The sequence below is a fragment of the Equus quagga genome, chromosome 10, assembly GCF_021613505.1.
Source record: "Equus quagga isolate Etosha38 chromosome 10, UCLA_HA_Equagga_1.0, whole genome shotgun sequence".
Classification (NCBI taxonomy): Eukaryota; Metazoa; Chordata; class Mammalia; order Perissodactyla; family Equidae; genus Equus; species Equus quagga.
The window spans coordinates 36,863,670-36,883,529 of NC_060276.1; the positions used below are offsets into that span (position 1 = coordinate 36,863,670).

The window sequence follows — 19,860 nt, forward strand, 5'->3', positions numbered from 1 at the left end:
TCCTTATCAAAGTACTGACCTCATCCTTCTAGTCATAACTTCGAACTGACTCAGCCGCAACTAGAAGCCACCCTTATGCTGGAACTCCTTTTCCTGATTATAAGAGCAAACAAGAATGGCTTGATGTTGGGGAGAATCTCTCACTATCATTGCAAAAGGCTGTTTCAGTAAAAGATGTGCTCCTGACATTTCTAACTGAAAGTCTCTTACACAGTCATTATTTACTATACATAGGTGATTAGGTTATACACTTTGGTTTTAGTATTATATGTCAACAACATAACAGGTTAAATAAACTTATTCAGACTTATACACTCATCAAACATGAACTGAGCATTACTGACGCCAGAAAACTTGTTAGGCACTAAATATGAATAAGACACAATTCCTTCTAATATATATAACTAATTCAACACATATTTATTGACCATCTGTTATGTGCCAGCCACTATGTTATGTTAGGTGCAGGGAGAGATACAAAGTCAGTACAGTATTGCTCTCTAATGGGACAGATAATCCCATACACAAAAATTTCATTAGTGTGTCAGGAACAGAGATTAATTTAAGATATATAATATTGTTTTGTGCAAACATGAATTCTAGATTACAAAGTGCAAACTTACAAATTTTAGAAGAAACTGAATCACAAGATAAGAACTGTCAATGGTCATATTCACTGAATTAGATTGTGCATATTATCAACACTCAATTACATGCATTAATGAAGGAGTAAAGCATAGTGATAAACAAAAATGGTTGTAAATCTGAGAATAATTAACATTTGACATTGGAATGTATGTCTGCACATTATATGTAAATATATGTTCACAGTTTTTTGGTGTTGTAAGTAAAAGATGGTGTGACTTTCCATTTTGATCTTTCATTAAGAGATCTTCCTTTTTAAAATACAAATTAAGCTCCTGGGAATAATGTAAAGCAATAGCTTAATAGGATTTCATTAACATGGAGAAGACATTACGTGATTTTTCTTTTAATTGTATTTCTGACTTCTCAGTATCCAACAATATCCTCCAACTCCTAATATAATTTATAAATAAACAATAAAGCTTTAAATACTCTTGCATGTGATTTTTGAAGTAATTTTATACAGCATTTTTCTTAAACATTAGTAATTTCATCTTTTGCACTTCTTTATTACTTAATATGTAGTTATAATGAGATCACTACTCAAAACATTTGGTAATTACGGACAAATTTCTTTGAATTCAATCTAAAAATTTAATTTATATTCTATTTATTCCACCTAGGTTACGATAATGACTCTGGTACACAGGGGTTTAAAAAAAAACGCAATTGTAATACACACACCAACCACTAGATGCCACTTTCCATACAGTTATAATGGTGATGCCCACAAGGAAATAGCCCCAATTTGACATCTGGTTACTGGAACAACTTGTTTTTTACCAACATCTATTAATATTAATTAGGTGCCTAACAAGCACAAAGCACAATATTAGGGCAATGAATTGTACAAAAACATGTTTAGATACGGGTGCTGCCTTCAAGGAACTTCCAATCTAGTTAAAAAAAACTAGGCTGAAACAAATTAAAACAAATGTAAATACAATGGAATAATGATATAGCAGACAACAGTAATAAAAAGAGCTCTAAAATACAAGAAATACATCTTGAGTTTACCTTAGGAATTAAATCATTAGGACACTATGGCCAAGTCACTCTCATACTCCAGGGTTTGTTTTTTTCTTTGGTAAAATGACAGAGACAGACAATATGATCTCTTTAGGTGACTTCCAGCTTTTACAGTCTGTGATTCAGTAAGATTTACCACGTAAAAACGGGTAGTATAGTCAAGAATTGCTATCAAAGTCATGAAAGAGAATTCCCTTGAGCCTTGAAGTATACATACCAGCTCTGTAGTAAAAAAAACAAAAAAACAAAACTTGACTTCAATTTTGAAAGATGGGCAGAAAGATATCTAGAATAAAAGTGACCACACTAAGCATTAAGATTAAAACATAAAATTTTTGTGAGCAAAGAGCCAGGTGAAACAAACATTAAGTACCTCAGTCTAAAGGACTTCTTAAGTCCATATGATAAAACTACAGTAGGGGATAAAGCAAAAAATTACTTTCAAAAACTGTGGAAAAACTATTTAATTCTACAAAGTCACTGAAGACTGTTAAAGCAAGAAAATGATGCAACTCCAGTAATATTTTAAATTTTTTAGTGTGGGAGAAAATAACAAAATGAAAAGTAAGGAATATTTTTTATTATTATGTAGTAAAACACATCATAAACCTACGATAATTAAAACAGTATGGTATTGCTCAAAGAATAGGCAACTCAATGGACCAAAATAGAAAGGCTAGAAACAGATTTGTGTGCATACACACACATATATTCACTACGTGATAAAAGTTGGCATACCAAATAGATGTGAAAATAACTGATTGTTCAACATATGGTGCTAGGACAAGTACAGAAAACAATAAATTTAGATCTCAGGCTCCTACAATTAAAAAATACCAGATATGAGACTTCAAATTACAAATAAAAGCAAACCTCTGTATGCAATAGGATCACTTAAAGAAGGTCACAAAAATTCAGAGACTAGGGCCCCATCCTAGAGATTCTGTTTCAGTAAGCTTGAGGCTGGCTACCAGAATTTGAAATTTTAATAAACACCTCTAGGTAATTCTGATTCTGGTGTTCCAAGATATATACTACAAAATAATGGCATAGAGAAATAATAAATATCCCAATAACGTGGTTAGTTAGGTATCCAGACTGATATCCCTGTTTAAAAAAACTAAAAATGCTTGAAAAAATGTAAAATATCTTAAAAGCATCAAAAGGAAGAACAATAGGATTTATCAGGACAAAATCTAGGTGGGGCAAAAACCCCAGTAAACTGACCAATAAAACTACTTTTGCCCAGAGGGCATTTCCCAAACTTGGGGAATTTGAGATTCTTGTTTCACAACTTCTTCAGTGTAAGGGTGTACCATATACAAAAGTATCCCACAATCCCACCCCCAGAAAATTTTAAGGAAAAGGTATCTTAGCACTTAGCAGAGAAGCACATGGGGAAAAAAATCCGTGAGAAACTATAACCACAAGCTGGCCTTCATACAGAATTGCAATCCAAATTAGCATTAAGCTGGGTGAGCCCCTAACCTCAAACAAATTTGTTTAGAGTAGACTCAAACTACTTTGACCTCCCAGAGGCTGGGCAGAAATACATACACATCCTATGTAACAGAACATACCTTCACAGTAAACTTCAGAGAATTCCAAAAAATTCTTTTTGAAATTAAAATAAGATAGCCCACTTGTATATCACTAAGTACACAAGGAAGCAAAATACCATACACAAAAACCAGGGGAATCACCTGACAGCAGAAAAGACATAGCAAATATTTCAGACATTGGAATTACTAGATACAAAATTTATAATAACTATTTTTACAATTATTAAAGTTATTTTTAAAAACATGACAATAATAAAGGGAGCAGGAAATTGCAAAAAAAAGTCACGTAGTTGAATTGAAATAAAATATAAACTCTAGAAGAAAAACTATGAAATTTAAAACTCAACGGATTGGCTTCACAGCCAACTAGATACAGATGAAGAGAGAATTAGTAAAGTTAAAATACTTGGCAAAATGAAAAGAAATTATCTATAATATAGCATAGGGATAAAACATATGAAAATGTGAAATAATAGTTAAGAGACACGGAAGAAAGAGTGAGGAAGTATAGCATACACGTAACTAGGATCACAGAAGAAGAGGTGAGAGAGGAAATGGGGCAGAGGCAATAGTAAGAGATAAAGGCAGAGAGTTTTAAAGAAATAATTTAAAATATCTGTGATTCAAGAAGTCCAACAGATCCAATGGAAGATAAATAAAACCCCAAACTAGACGCAATATAGTGTAACCTAAGAACATAAAACTGAAGACAAGACCTCAAAAGCATCAAGAAAGACAAAACAGACTGCCTTCAAGAGAGTGACGGTTAACTTATAGATTAGTACTCAGAAGTAGAATGGAAGCCAGGAGACTGTGGAATGACATCTTTAATATGCCGAGAGAAACCTGTCAACCTCTATTTTTTACTCAGAGAAAATACCTTTCAAGAAAAAGGTGAAAATACAAACATTTTTAGACAAAAACTGAAAAAGTATGCCCCCAGCAGGACCTTACAAAAGGAAATTCAAAGGTTTTGAATATCTTCTTTATGTGAAAGGAAATGAAACTGAAATGGAAGGTCTAAAATACCAAAAAGATGAAGAAAAAAATAATAATAAGCTTAAATAAATACTAACTATAAAACACACTTATAAAAATAGGGTTCAGGGGCCGGCCCCATGGCTGAGTGGTTAAGTTCACGCGCTCCGCTTCGGCGGCCCAGGGTTTCATGGGTTCAAATCCTGGGTGCGGACATGGCGCCGCTCATCGAGCCATGCTGAGGCTGCATCCCACATGCCACAACTAGAAGGACCCACAACTAAAAAATACACAACTATGTACCAGGGGGCTTTGGGAGAAAAAGGAAAAATAAAATCTTTGAAAAAAAAATAGGGTTCAAAAATACAGAACTAAAAGAAAAACACAGTGATAATACAATGTAAATCAGGAGAGGATGAGTGAAGTTAAAGTATTCTAAGGTCCTTGTAATGGTGCAGAAAATAGGTATGGGTATTAATTACTTTAGAATTTTATAAGATAAGCATACAACCTAGGAATCCTAATTTCTAGGGTAAACGTTAAATGAAGATAAGAGAGTTATTAATTCCAAATTAGTGGAGGGGGACAATATTCATTAAATCCAAAAGAAGACAAAAGAGAGAGACAGAAAGTGATATCTTAGAAAAGACAGGACAAATAAAAGAAATATATCAGTATTTGAGTATAATTACATTAAGTGTAATTAAGTGTAAAATGACCCAGCATGAGAAAATAATCAGACAAATTTGAAAGTGGCACATTATGAAAAACAACTAGCATGGACTCTTCAAAAAGTCAGTGCCATGTCATGGGAGAGATGACTTTGTGAAGGACAGCTTGAGGACCTCTGTGGACTGTCTCTTGAGCAAAACAACAACTGATAAAATTTAGAAAAAACAAAATGTAAGTCTCTGGATACTGTCCTAAGAACCTACAGCAAATGAAGAAATGCTTATTCAACAAAATTTACTAAATCTCAGTATGAACAGCAAGAATCTATGGCATTTTAACCATGTCCCATTCCCTTCCTCTCCCCATTCCCTGCACAACTTGACAAAAGTTCTGGGAGCAGACATGAACCCAGAGCTCCTTCTCCTTCCAGCTCCCAGTTGAGCACTACACTATCTCATTGGAAGGGACAGGCCTTCAGAATTTCTCATTCTCCCCCTTGGCCAGTTCCAAGTTGCAGAAGCTCTATTCCAAGCAAGAACAGCTAAGAGTTCTAATCCTCTTGGCTTCCACACGTCCCCAACTCATAAGACAAAAGCTCTATCCCAGGCATGGCAGACTGAGAGTATTGGACTTGACTGCCCTAACCCAAGCTCACTCACAGAGCACAGGTTGATGCTAGCAGAAGCAATCTGAGAAGACCAGATGTTACTGTCCTTCCTAGTACCTTGCTCATAAAGCAGAGTGTCACTCCAAGAGAAGCAGGCCACTGCTCCTGCCCCCAGTTCTGGAGCACTGTCACAGAGGTTTTGCCTGTTTGCTGGGGGGGGAGGGGGGGCATAAAAAAAGAGAGCTCTGAAGCTCTCCCTAAGGGACCAGACTTTACTTGGGAAAAAGTGTGGGGAAGTTCAAGCCTAATGGCACTCTGAAAAACAACGGAAATTTTGGTGGCAAGTAATTAAGAGGAGGCAGGTAGTTTCATGAGAACAACAAGCCAAACCACAGATCAGTCACAAGTTTACCACAGAGAATTGTAGAAAAAGACAGGTAAGAAAAGCCATCCTGATATTGGAACAAATCTCAAAGACTTGCCTCAAAGATTACCCCTGAAAGAGGCCCAAACTTAATTGGGTCAGAATAAGGAGAAATTTATGCCCAAGGACATTGTCAAAAACAATAGAGCCATCAGCAAGCCATTTGTGAAGGCTTACAACTGGGTGAGATACCTACAGAGGCAGTCATCTTAACAGAGAGAGCAGAAAAAGAGACAATCAGAGAGAACCCCAATAAATCCACTGTCATACCAAGGTGATTGTGAAGATGCCCAAGGCTACAGACTCTAGAGAGTGACATCATAGGCTGCACAATGTGGGGGAAATAGACTTCACTAAAATAGTCCAGCAAATTCATTAAACAAGCAAACAACAAGCAGCCCTGGAAAGGAGGATCAGTATTCAGACTGGCTACAATGTATTATATAAAACATCCAGGATTAAACAGAAATTATGAGACATATAAAGAAATGGAAATGTGTCCTTTACAAAGGAAAAAAAGGCAAGGTATAGAAACTGCCTTTCACAGGGCCTAGATCTTGAAATCAGTGCACAAAGACTTCAAGGTAGCCATTATATAGATATGTTCAGAGAATTAAAGGAAACCATGTTTAAAGAAATAAAGGAAGATATGATGATAATATTTCATTTAAAAGAGAATGTCAATAAAGAAATTGAAATTTAAAAGAACCAAATGAAATTCTGGAGTTGAAAAGTAAAAAACTGAAAAATTCACTACAGGGGTTCAACAGTATATTTAAACTGGCAGAAGAAATAATCAATGAACTTGAAGGCAGATTGATAGTGATTAAGCAGTCTGAAAAACAGAAAGAAAAAAGAAGGAATAAAAAAGAACAGAGCCTCAGAGTAATATAAGGCATCATTAAATGCACCAACATATGTGTAATGAGAATACCAGAAGGAGAAGAGAGAAAGGAGCAGAAAAAATAATAGAAGAAATAATGGCTAAAAACTGACTACATATGATGAAAAACATTATTCTACACATAAAAGAAGCTCAATGCATCCAAGTAGGTTAAACACAAAGAAACTACATATAGACGCATCATAGTAAAAATCTTGAAAAACAACGACAAAGAGAAAATCTTGAAAGCAGCGAGACAAAAATGACTCATCCTCTACCAGGGAATCCCAGAAAAGTTAACAAAATCTTCTCAGAAACAATGGAGGCCAGAAGGTAGTGGGATGGCATATTAAAAGTGCTCAAAGATAAAAACTGTCAACCAAGAATCTTATATCCAGCAAAACTATCTTTGAAATATGAAGGTGAAACAACAACATTCCCAGATACACAAAAGCAAAGAAATTTCATTGCTATCAGACCTGCTTTACAAAAAAATACTACAGGAAATTGTTCAGGCTGAAAACAAGAGAAGCCAGAAACTGATTTGAATCCACACACAAAAAGAGAGTGCTGATAAACATAACTATGCAATTGTAAAAGGCATTATAAATGCATATTTCTGTATCTTTCTCCTCTTAACTAACTTAAAAGTGATTATATGAAACATATGGGTATAATAATGCTGTTGGGCCTGTAACATATAGAACTGTAATATATTTAACAATAACATAACAAAAGAGGTGGGTGACAGCAAAGCTGTATGAAAATAAGAAAATTACAATACATAATAACTTGAATTCACAAGAACAAATGAAAAGAACCAGAAATGTTAAATAAGTTCAATATAACAACTATATATATATACTTGTTTTGCTTGCTTTTCTCAGCTTCTTTAAAAGCCATAAAGTTATATAACATTGTAATTATAACAATGCATTTTTGAGTTTGTAATATATACAGATGTAATATGTATAACAATAATAACACAAAAAGGAGGAAAAGGTAGTAGAGTTTCATAGAAGGACTATTTCTACATCTCACCGGAATTAAGTTGCTATAAATCTTAAGTAGATTCTGATACGGTATCATGTCCACAGTAAGCCCTAGAGCAACCACTAAGAAAACAGCTAAAAATTACAGTGAAGAAAATCATTAAAGGAATTATAATAATTAACTAGAAAATATTCACTTAATGAAAAAGAAGACTATAAAGGAAGAACAGAAGAACAACAAAAAATGCACATAGGAAATATAGAAACTAAAAAGTAAAATGGCAGACAAAACTCTAATTGTATCAATAATAACACTGAATGTGCATGGATCAAGCAAGCCAATCAAAATTCAGAGATATTCAGACCATATAAAAAATCAAGATCCAACAATGTCTATAAGAGAACACGTTAGACAAAATATACAAAAAGGTTCAAAGTAAAAGGATGGAAATAAAACCATCATGCAAACAGGAACAGCAAAGGACTAAATGTTTGTTTCCTCCCCAAATTCACATGTTGAAATCCTAATCCCAATGTTATGGTTTTTGGAGGGGGGGATTTGAGGGGGTAATTAGATCATGAGAATATGGCCCTCATGAGTAGGATTAGCGCCCTTATAAGAGGCCAAAGAGCTATCTAGCCCTCTTTCTGCCATATGAAAATATAAGAAGTCAACAGTCTGCAATCTGGAAAAGGGCTCTCACCAGAACCTCACCATGCTGGCAGCCTGATATTGGAATTCCAGCCTTGAAAACTGTGAGAAATACATTTCTGTGGTTATAAGCCACCCAGTTTGTGGTATTTTCTGATAGGAGCACAAAGTGACTAAGACAACAACCAAAAGAAAACTGAAGTCGGCATACTAATAAGAAACAAAATGCATTACAAAACAAAAAATATCACTAGAGATAAAGAAGGATAGTTTATAATGATAAAAGAGTATATTCACCAGGAAGACATAAAAAGTAGAAACATAGATGCACCTAACAACAGAGCCTCAATATGCATGAAACAAAAACTGACTGAAGTGAGAAATAGACAATTCAACAACAATCGTTGGAAACTTCAATACCCTACTTTCGACAATGGGTTGAACAGTAAGGCAGAAGATCAAAAAAGGAAATAGAGGACATGAATAACAGTATAAACCAACTAGATCTAACAGACATCTGTTCAACACTCTACTCAACAACAGCATAATACACATTCTTCTCAAGAATGCATAGAACATTCTCCAGGATGGATCATATGGTAGGCCATAAAATAAACCTTAATAAATTTAAAAGGATTGAAATCATACAAAGTACATTTTCCTATGACAATGAAATAAAATTAGAAATCAATAACAGGAAGAAATTTGGGGTATTCACAAGTATGTAGAAAATAAACAACTTACTCTTAATTAACCTTTGGATCAAAGGAGAAATCAAAACATATATTAGAAATTCTTTGAGATAAATGAAAATAAAACCACAAAATGCCAAAACATATGGGATGCATTTAAAGCAGTGTTTAGAGAGAAATTTATAGTAGTAAGTGCCTATATTAAAAAAAGACGCCAAATCAATAAATTAACCTTCCACTTTTAGACATTAGAAAAGAGAACAAAGTAACCTAAAGTACACGGAAGGAAAGAAACAAATTTTGACCTGAAATTAATGAAACAGAGAATAAAAAAATAAAGGAAATCAGCTGGTTCTTAGAAAAGATTAACAAAATTGACAAACCACCAAGAAAGAGAGAGACTTGTTATTGAGTTTTGAAAGACTTTTTGATTAAAATACTCAAATTATTAAATCAGGAATGAAAGAGGGGACATTACCACCAACATAGGCAGGAATAGCAGGGCACTTCCTCAGCCTAATAAAAGGGATCTACAAAAAACTCTTGGCTAACATCATAATTAATGGTGAAAGAATGAATCCTTTCCCTGCAAGACCAGGAACAAAACAACTCTGTCACATCTTTCCAACTCTGTCTAATCTGTCATTTCTTTCCAACATCATCCTAGAGGTTCTAACCAGGGCAATTAGACAAGAAAATGAGCCATCCATATTAAAAAGGAGGAAGTAAAGCTATCCCTATTCACATATGACATAGTCTTGTATACAGAAAATCCTATTAGAGCTAATAAATAAGTTCACAACTTTACAAGATACAAAATCAATGTACAAAAAAAATTGTATTTGTATACCCTACCATGAAATTAAGTAAACATCCACTTATAACAGCACGAAGAAGAATAAAGTACTTAAGAATAAGCTAAAGAAATACAAAACTTACACTCTGAAAACTATAACACATTGTCAAAAGAATTTAGAGAAGACCTAAATAAATGGAAAATATCCCATGTTCATGGATCACAAGACTTAATATTGCTAAGATGGTAATACTCCCAAATTTTTCTGCAGATTCAATGCAATCCTTATTAAAATTCAACTGCCTTTCTTGCAAAAATGAACAAGCTAAACCTAAAATTCATATGGAATTTATTTGGAATTTCAAGTCACCTCAAAAGTCAAAACAATCTTGAAAAAAGAACAAAGTTGGAGGACTTACACTTCCCAATTTCAAAACTTACCGCAAATCTACAGTAATCAAACCAATGTGGTACTGGCATCAGGATAGGCATATAGATCAAAATAGAATTGAGAGTCCTGAAATAAACTCATGCATCTACGGTGAACTTAGTTTTGATAATGGTGTCAAGAATGTTCACTGAAGGGAAAGAATAATTTTTTCAACAGACATTGCTGGGACAACTGGATATCCACATGCAAATAGATGAACTTGGGCCCCTTCCTCACACCATGCATAAAAATTAACTCAAAATGGATCATAGATTAAATGCAAGAGCTAAAGTTATAAAACTCTTAAAAGAAAACATACTAGTAAATTTTCCTGACCTTGGGTTAGTCAAAGCCTTCTTAGATGTGACACCAAAAGCATGACTGACAAAAAAATAGATATTTTAAAATTTCATAAAAATTTCTTTTTCTAAAATTTTGTGCTTCAAAGGACACTACTGAGAAAGTGAAAAGATAACCCATAGAATCAGAAAACATATTCGCAGATCATGTATATGAGAAAGGACTTGTAATCCCAAATATATAAAGAATTCTTATAACTTACTAACTTACTGGCAAATAACCCAATTAAAAAATTGGCAAAGGATCTGCACAGACATTTATCAAAAAAAAGATATACAAATGTTCATTAAGCACATAAAATGATGCTCAACATCACTAACAAGCAGGAAAATGCAGAACAAAACTACAATGAGATACCATTTCACACACAGTAGGATAGCTACAATCCAAAAGATAGACAATAACAAGTGTTAGCAAGGATTCTAAAGAAATTGGTTCCAAGGAAATTGGAGCCCTCCTATCTTTCTAGTGGGGATGCAAAATTGTGCAACTGTTTTTGAAAACAGTCTGATAGTTTCTCAAACAAACACATGACCCGGCAATTCCACACCTATGTACATACCTAAGCAAATAAAAACATATCCACACAAAAACATATATATGAATGTTCATAGTACCATTATCCAGCATAGCTTAAAAAGCATAAAACAAGCCAAATGTCCATCAACCGATGGGCTGATAAGCAAAATGTAGTATGTGCATACAAAAGAATATTATTCAGCAATAAAGAGGAATGAAGTGCTGATTCACACCACGACATGGATGAACCTTGAAAACATTATGCTGAGTGAAAAAGGCCAGATACAAAATACCACATGTTACATGATTCTATTTATATGAAACGTCGAGAATAAACAAACCTACAGAGACAACAAGTGGATTGGTGGCTGCCTAGGGCTATGGACCTGGGGGGCCATGGGGAGTGACAGTTAAGGGATATGAGTTTCTTTGGGGATTGATAAAAATATTCAAAACTTGATCTTGGTGATGATTGCACAACTCTGCAAATATCCTAAAAACAACAGAATTGTGTACTTAGTGAGTGAATATTTTATATAAATTATATCTCAAGGAAGCTGTTAAAAATCAGTGTCATGAAATAAAATGTGGGAAGACCACTCTGTCAAGAACTGTGAAGGGTCTGAGACTTTTCCCTACTGGGAAGTTAACAAGTTAGCCTAGCATGGATGCTGGCAGAAAATACAAGACTTCATCAGAAACAATGGACAATGTATTACTCACGGCAATAGCCCAGACTTCCATGAGCCCCAATTCCCACAGGGTGACATGAAGAGGACAAGGCAATGCCTTCACATACACATTGTTGCTACAGGAGAGAAGTTGAGTGTTCAGGGAAACCACATATTTTATAACGGGCAGTAAGCTTGACCTTTGCTCTGAGATGTTATTGTTATTATAGCAGACAGTAAACAAACCTGTCTTTTGCTCCAAAGGGAGATACTCTCTCTATTTTCCTAGTTGTTCACTATACAGATATACTGAATAGATAGTCCAGAACAAAGAGTCTGTTTCTCTCCTCTCAAGATGTACAGAGACATGAGAGGTGCACAGAAAATTTAATTCTAACACATTTCAGATTTTTAAAAATGTAAGAAAGTAAACAAATGCAGTACATGAACAGCTATGAAAGACTTTTTAGGACCATTAGGGATATCTGAATATGACTTGAAAATTATATTGTACTTCAAAATCATTATGCTTTTAAAGTGTGATAATGATATGTTTATGTAGTATAATGTCCTTTTCCTTTGGTGAGGCATGATGCGTGCTGAGGTATTTAGACATATAATGTCATGATGTCTGCAAATTACTTTTAAATGGCTTAGCAAAAAAGAAGTGTACACACACACACACAGACACTGGAGAGCAAGAGACATAAAAATATAAAGCAAATATAGCAAAATGTTAATTATTGAATCCAGAGGGAAAATACACTGGTATTCATTATATCTTCTTTCAATTTTTTTAAAATATTGTTACTAAAAACTTATGTAGGTAACTACATTGATAAAACTACTTAAGAGACAAGTATCCTCAGACTGCAAAAAAGGGAAAATTGTAACAAGTATGTTATTTATCAGAGACATCAAAAACATAAGGTTACATGGAAAGGTTCAAATATAAGATGAAAAAAGTTATACAAATAATAAGCAAAGAAAATTGGTATAGCTATGTTAATTTCAGACAAAGGTTTTAAGGCAAAAGGAATTACAAAAAATAAAAGAGGGTTACTTCAGAATGACAAAAGGTTTGGTTCACAAGAAATACACTTAAAAAAACACCTAAATTTGTATGCATTAATAACATCCTAAAATATAGACAGTTAAAAGTATCGGATCTACAAGGAGAAACAGACAAATCCACAATCATAGCTGCAAATTTTAAACAGATCTCTGATTACTGATAGAAGACATAAACAAAATAATCTGTAAAGACATAGAAAGATTTGAACATGATTACAAACTTATTCTAATGAACATACATAAAACCATGTACTCATCAAATGAAGAACACACATTTCTATCAGGTACAACCCTGGATATTCATAAAAACTGACCATACACTCGGCTTTAAGGTTAGTCTAAGCAAATCTCAAAGGATAGAATTCATACAGAACATGATCCCTGACCATAATGCAATTCAAGCTAGAATAAATAATTTAAATCTAACCAAACTCTGGAAGAGAACAGAAGAGGAGGAACAAAGCTAACATAACCTTGACATCAAACCTAAATAGGACTGAGCATGAAAGGAAAATCATAGGTCAATTTTATCAATGAATATAGATGCAAAAATCCTATATAAAATATGACAAAGTTCGATTTAACCTAGGCTTTCTAGCCATTGTTGAAAGGAAAGAAAAGGGTTGAAAAAGAAGAAACGAAAATGTCATTCACAGATGGTATGATCACATAGATAGAAAGTTCAAAAGAATCTACAGAGAAATTAGAATTAATAAAGTTCAGCAAAGTTACTGGGTATAAATCCAACATATTAAAGTAAATTATATTTTCATATACCATCAACAAAATCAGAAAATAAAATGAGAGACCACTTACAATGGTGTCCCCAGTGCAGTCTCCCAGGAGAAAAGTGAGGGAACTAGATATGATGGAGCTTTTGAAAAAAAACAAGTATAAGAAATGCATTGTAAGAGTAGAGGAAATGTAATTAGAGACTCTGGGGAAAAGAGCAACACATGCAAAAAAATATAATTACAGAGTTTTACCTGGCTCTACAATAAGCAACATATTCATAATATTCATATATTCAAAATAATGTAAGCATTGCTTATTGATTTAATTAAAAACAATGTGACAAATTCGGAGATGGAAGAAGAGAGATAAAGGTGATAGCAGAAAGAGCACTTCATTTGTCATAATAGAAAGTAATTAGATAATGTTGATAAAGCAAAAATTATTTCCAAGTTTTTGTCCTTAATGAACTGATCTAGGAAGTCAAAAATGATGAGGAAGGAAACTGACGATTTTTACTATTACTTGTACTTTTTAAACCATGGGCATACAATATAATACTATGCCATAAATCTCATAAACTCTTAGAAGATATTAATTTAAATCTAACATTTCAAAACAGAAGTCATCTTTGACCTGGCTACTCTTAGCACAAAACATCCATTTTGGGGGGCATGGATTCACTGTTCTTTAACACTCTAAGGCTAAAAATTTTACATATTTTTTGCTATATCCCTTTATTTGATATCCTATCACAATCCACAAACAGATCTTGCTATTTCTTCCTAATAAATGCTATCAATAAAAGAATGTTAGCAGAGTTGAAAGAAGTCTTAGAAATTACCTAATCTATCCCCCCTCGTTTTCTTTTTTCTTTTTTTTTTCTGGGAAAGATTCACCCTGAGCTAACATCCATTGCCAGTCTTTCTCCATTTTTTACCCTTCCCAAAGCCCCAGTACACAGTTGTATATTCTAGTTGTAAGTCCTTCTAGTTCTGTGGGAGCCGCCACCACACCATGGTTACTGACAGATGAGTGGTATGGTTCTGTGCCCAGGAACTGAACACGGGCCATCTAAGGGGAGCACACTGAACTTTAACCACTAGGTCATCAGGGCTGGCTCTCTACCCCTCTCATTTTAAACATGAGAAACGGAGGGCCAGTCAATTACAGAGCCAGAGCTATCAGCTTCTTGACTTTTCCAATATTTTACTTTCAAATTCTGAGGAAAAGCCAAGTTATTTTGCCAGATTTTCTATGAGGAGGAAACATTTTCTTCTTGCTATCATAAAAGTTTTTCTTAAAAAATCAAATTACAGATGAACACATTAATCAGTTTGAAAGCCTTTTTACCAAAGCAGCAGCTGCCACTTTCTATAAAGCCAGAACTAAAAACATGGGGAGACTCATTCAAATATGACTACAACATGTAATTCACCAATACTAACATAGATAATGATTTTCCTTAATTAAAAACATTACAATTTTCAAGATGACTAAAGAATAAAGATACATTCGTTTAGATTTCAAGATCCTATTTTTTTTTTCCAATGGGGATAGAAGAAGGTTGGGAAAATGAGGTGAGAGGCCTAAGAAAGGTTACCAGGCAAAAGTATGTCAGACTTTAAGGATGCTCCTAAACTAACATTGATCAAAGTGAGCCCAAAGATGTAAAGACATCAGTTATCAGATAATAGAGCTACTCTGGCATCTAGTCTGGACAAATTACCAAATGCTTCATTACCAGAAGTACTTTAACCTTAAAAATACACAGACAAGTTATTCAGATTAGCCCTAGAGATTTTACATTTAGGGGTAGAGAAGTTAGGCCTATTTCAAGTAAATTTTTATTTCCAAGTACTTTGGGATACCATTTGAAAATATGTGAAATGGAAACCTTTTTTAAATAATTAGGTTATTAGATGCTTTTAATGGCACTTGTGTAGATGGGATTTTTATATTAGAAAATTACCCTAAATCAGAATGGAATTTGCTAAAAGTAGAATCTGATTGGCAGATAGAAAAGAAACTAAGTGTAAGTTACCTTAATCAAGAGCAACTTTTGCCCCAATTATAGGTACCGGTAACCATAAATTAAATTTGAGAAGTTTTTATTGAGCCTGGCTCTGTACAAATTAATATGGGATATATGGAGATTATTAACTATCTTATCTCCCCAGAAGATTTTATAACCTAAAGAGTGGAATTAGAGAAATAAGCAAATTAGTATCTATTAGACAAAATTAGATAAATGACATAAGATGAACATAAAGTATTATGAGCATTCAAAAAAGAAAAAATGCTTAGAAAACTGGTAACACACATAAAACCTATTTTTTCACATGTGACTCTAGTAGATTTTTCCCTAACAACAAGCAATATTTGAAGGAAATAAGTATATATAAGCATATTCATGATCAAAATTAGAAAATAAACACAAGTAAGGATGATAGCATAGCAGAATTAGAAGCTTTCCAGTCCTCTGCTCTGTAGGATCTATAATGTTCACCTAAAACATTTCTAGCCAACCAGCCTCACCTAGTTAACACCTTCAGTGATGATGAATTCACAAGGCAGCCCATAGTAGTAAGGTTTAAGACACTTCTGCAGAAAAAGATTTAACTCGTTTTAAGTCCCTTACAAAGAAAATTCAACAATGGCAACTCAAGCAAGTAATGGATTAAAATCATCTTAAAATGAGATCAACCCAATGATCACTTAATATTGTTTCTTAAAAGTGATAATATAAGTAGCAGAAGAAATATTTAATTTCCTTACTCAAATTGAAAGCCGTTATTTTACTTTGGGGTAGGGGGACATGGGCATTGCTTATAGATAAATTATTTCTGTTGTAATTATTTTTATTCATTTTGAATATGAAACTATGGTAAGAAAATCTGGTGATACATACATTTTCAGCAATAAAAAGAAACGTACATTCTCAAGTGATACTATCTTACCTAACCTGCCACTAAGGGATTATACATGGGATGGATGTATCAAAGATTTTGGGGTGAAAGGGTTGCAAAACAATAAAAATTATAACCAACATTTGCATAGCTCTTTACAATTCACAAATGGTCGACATATATCTTATTTGGTCCTCTCAGTAATAATGCTGTGATGTACGCAGGTATACTTATTTATATTTTCAGATGTGGAAATTGAGGTTTAGAGAGCTTAAATGACTTAATTTAGGACCACATAGTAAGCTAATAATTGAACTCAGATTTTTGTCTTTTGCCTCCAAATGCCATGTTCCTTTCACTACTAACTCTGGAAGAAAGTATCTAAAACTTCAAACCTAAAATTGTGGTCTAGAATGATGGGACAATAAACATGAGTAACACAATAAAATTATTGGATTTTAAATTAAAATTTATTTCGATATTATGAAAACTTCCAACATCATTTAAAATGATTTACTTTCAGATAAATGAGTTAACCACAGCTATGGCTTCACTGAGAAAAGAAAATTGAGAAGTAAGATAAACCTTGATTTTGTGGCAAGAAGATTTTTATGGACGGGCTATTGACAGCCCTGCAGCTTTCTATTCCACCAGGCCTGTACAGACATATCCTGAGTTTCAACATCTTTCTTAGGATTGCAGGAAAGCGGTTCCATAAATGTAAAGAGATTAGCACAAGTTGAACTTATCTGCAGTTATTTGTTTCAACTTGGCCTTGGAAAAGTACTAACATCACAGATAAAAGAAACAAACAAAAAGACTACAGTACCATGATAATAAGAATAAAGACTTCAGAGTTGTGCTGAGCATAAATATGTCTGGAATGTCTCCTATGAAGCAGTCAAAACCGGTGTTCTAAGTGCATTTAAGACTCAGTGAGTCCAACTCCAGGGCTCTATGCCAGTATAAAAATGTACTAACATGCCCTAGGCCTCCCTGTTGCCTGCTGGCAGGAAGGTAAGAAGAAAAAATTGTTTTTTGCCCTTACACTGAGTAGATCAACATTTCCTGTGCATTTCTAACAGAATTACTGGATGATCATCTCAGCAGCTGCTATTCATGGTAGAAGAGGCTAATATGATCTTTATTTCACAGGCAGCAAAGCAGGAAACCCGGCTACCACTTTCAGTAAGGCAAGTGTTCTGCATGAAAGCCTCCACGGTATTTTCCAACATGGGCAGAAATCAGAAAAACCCCAGTTTAGTACAATCACAAAAAGCAGGAAGGCTTCAGTTCTGGCTGTTTCACTTACAGTCAACAGGAAAAAAAAAAAAACAATGCCTTCTTAATAATGTTCCTGAGTATGGGACACCGATTAGATAAAATCACATATTAAAGGTGAGAAATAGTACACCACCACCACCACAGCCCCTCCCAAATCACAAGAGCTCCAGCTTAATGTAATTGGCTGGTAACTGTCAAGTCAATATTTAGAAAACTTACAACTTCCTCTAATATTAAAGTTAGTAGTACTTTTTCAATATTTGTCACTCAAATAGAGCAATTATTGCCAAAGCAGCTTTAATTTATATACTACTCAAAGATCTATTGTCACTTGTGCTCTTCCATGACAAAAACCTGTCCTTTACTTAGCCCTGTCTTAGAGAGTTAGGAAGAAGTATAGGTGAGAAAGAGATGATTTGACAGGCAGATCTGGGAGTCGAAGATGGAAAATTCTTTACAGGCAGAAAAAGTCCACAATATACATTACATACATAGAGTCAATCAATGAGCTTTTATTTTAATAAAAATAGCAACATCCTGGCAATTTGCTATTCAAATCAAGTTTTTTAAGACAGGATTATACCAGATTTCTATCACCATGCCATTTCTAGTAAGCAAATACTGGAGTGTTGGGAAAAAACCTTTAAGAACCATACATAGACTTGCAAAACAATTTTAGAAATCAAAGTATACCTGGCTAGTCATCTACAAACATAATTCAAGGTAACACTGAATTTGAAACAAAAAGAATGAAATAAATACTACATACCAGAAAACCATAAAAAGAAATTCAAATCATATATCTGGGAGAACAAGAGCTACACATATGTGAATAGACAAGATGGGAAGAGAATGTATGCTACCTCGACTTGTAACTAGTTTGAAAATGGAATGTCTCTTTATTTGTGAGGGAATACTGACCACATCCCTAGTTACTAACCCTCTGCAATATGTAGGCACATCAAGAGATGAATTGTATGCAATTCAATCCCATAAACATTTACTGTATGCTTTACTACCTCAAAAAGAAATGAGAACTGCTGGCGATGGGGAAAGATGGTACACAGAACTCACATTCAGAGACCTGGCAATTTAGTTGGAAAAACAAACAGGCAAATCAATTATTGTAATGTAATAAAAACGACAGAAAATAAAAATTCTATGATGGAAGTATAAACAAAGTGCTATAAGAGATAAGATAAAGGATTAATTCTAATTAGGGACGAAATTATGACAAAAGAACAATCAACAGGCATTTTCTATAGCAGACGTTAAAGGAAAATAGTATGGACAATTATTCATTTGGACTTGCTCTTTCCAATACAGTAGCCACTAGCCACATGTGCCTATTGAACACTTGAAATATGGCTAGGCCAGATTGAGATGTGCTATAAATGTAAAATACACAGCAGCTTTCAAAGAGTATAAATATCTCAGTAATAAATTGTATATTGATTACATGTTGAAATGATAATATTTTGGATATAGTGGGTTAAATAACACGCTACTAAAGTTCATTTCATCTGCTTATTATGCTTTTTTAATGTCACTTCTAAAAAGTTTTAAATTATATATGTGACATGCATTATATTTTTATTGAATAAAGCTGATCTAGAAAACAAAAGTAATAACAATTGTGATGGTTACTTGCAAGCTATATTTGGACTGTAAGTGCAAAGTGTTATCCTTCTAGAGAATAAAGTATTCATAGACAAGGTAGAGAACCAAGGAAAAAAGACTAATGAATAGTGAGTGGAAAAAACTATCTCATGATAAGAGGAAATATTAAGAACATGATAATGAATAAACACAAAAAGTCTCATCACTTGGGTAATAGGAAAAGTTCTGTACAGTTTCCTTTTCCACTACAATAGTAGTCCTAAATCCGACTGCCTTGTCCCCAATCCAGACCTATTAAATCTAATGTGCACCCAGGGCTGAGAACCAAT

The 19,860-nt window shown here is 33.9% G+C and overlaps 1 protein-coding gene across 3 annotated transcripts in view; it reads right to left on the reverse strand.

Moving 5' to 3' along the window:
• The window catches only part of COL4A5 (collagen type IV alpha 5 chain), a 226,507-nt gene that overhangs the window by 138,119 nt on the left and 68,528 nt on the right, over positions 1-19,860 (reverse strand). The gene's annotated exons all lie outside the window — the stretch shown is intronic.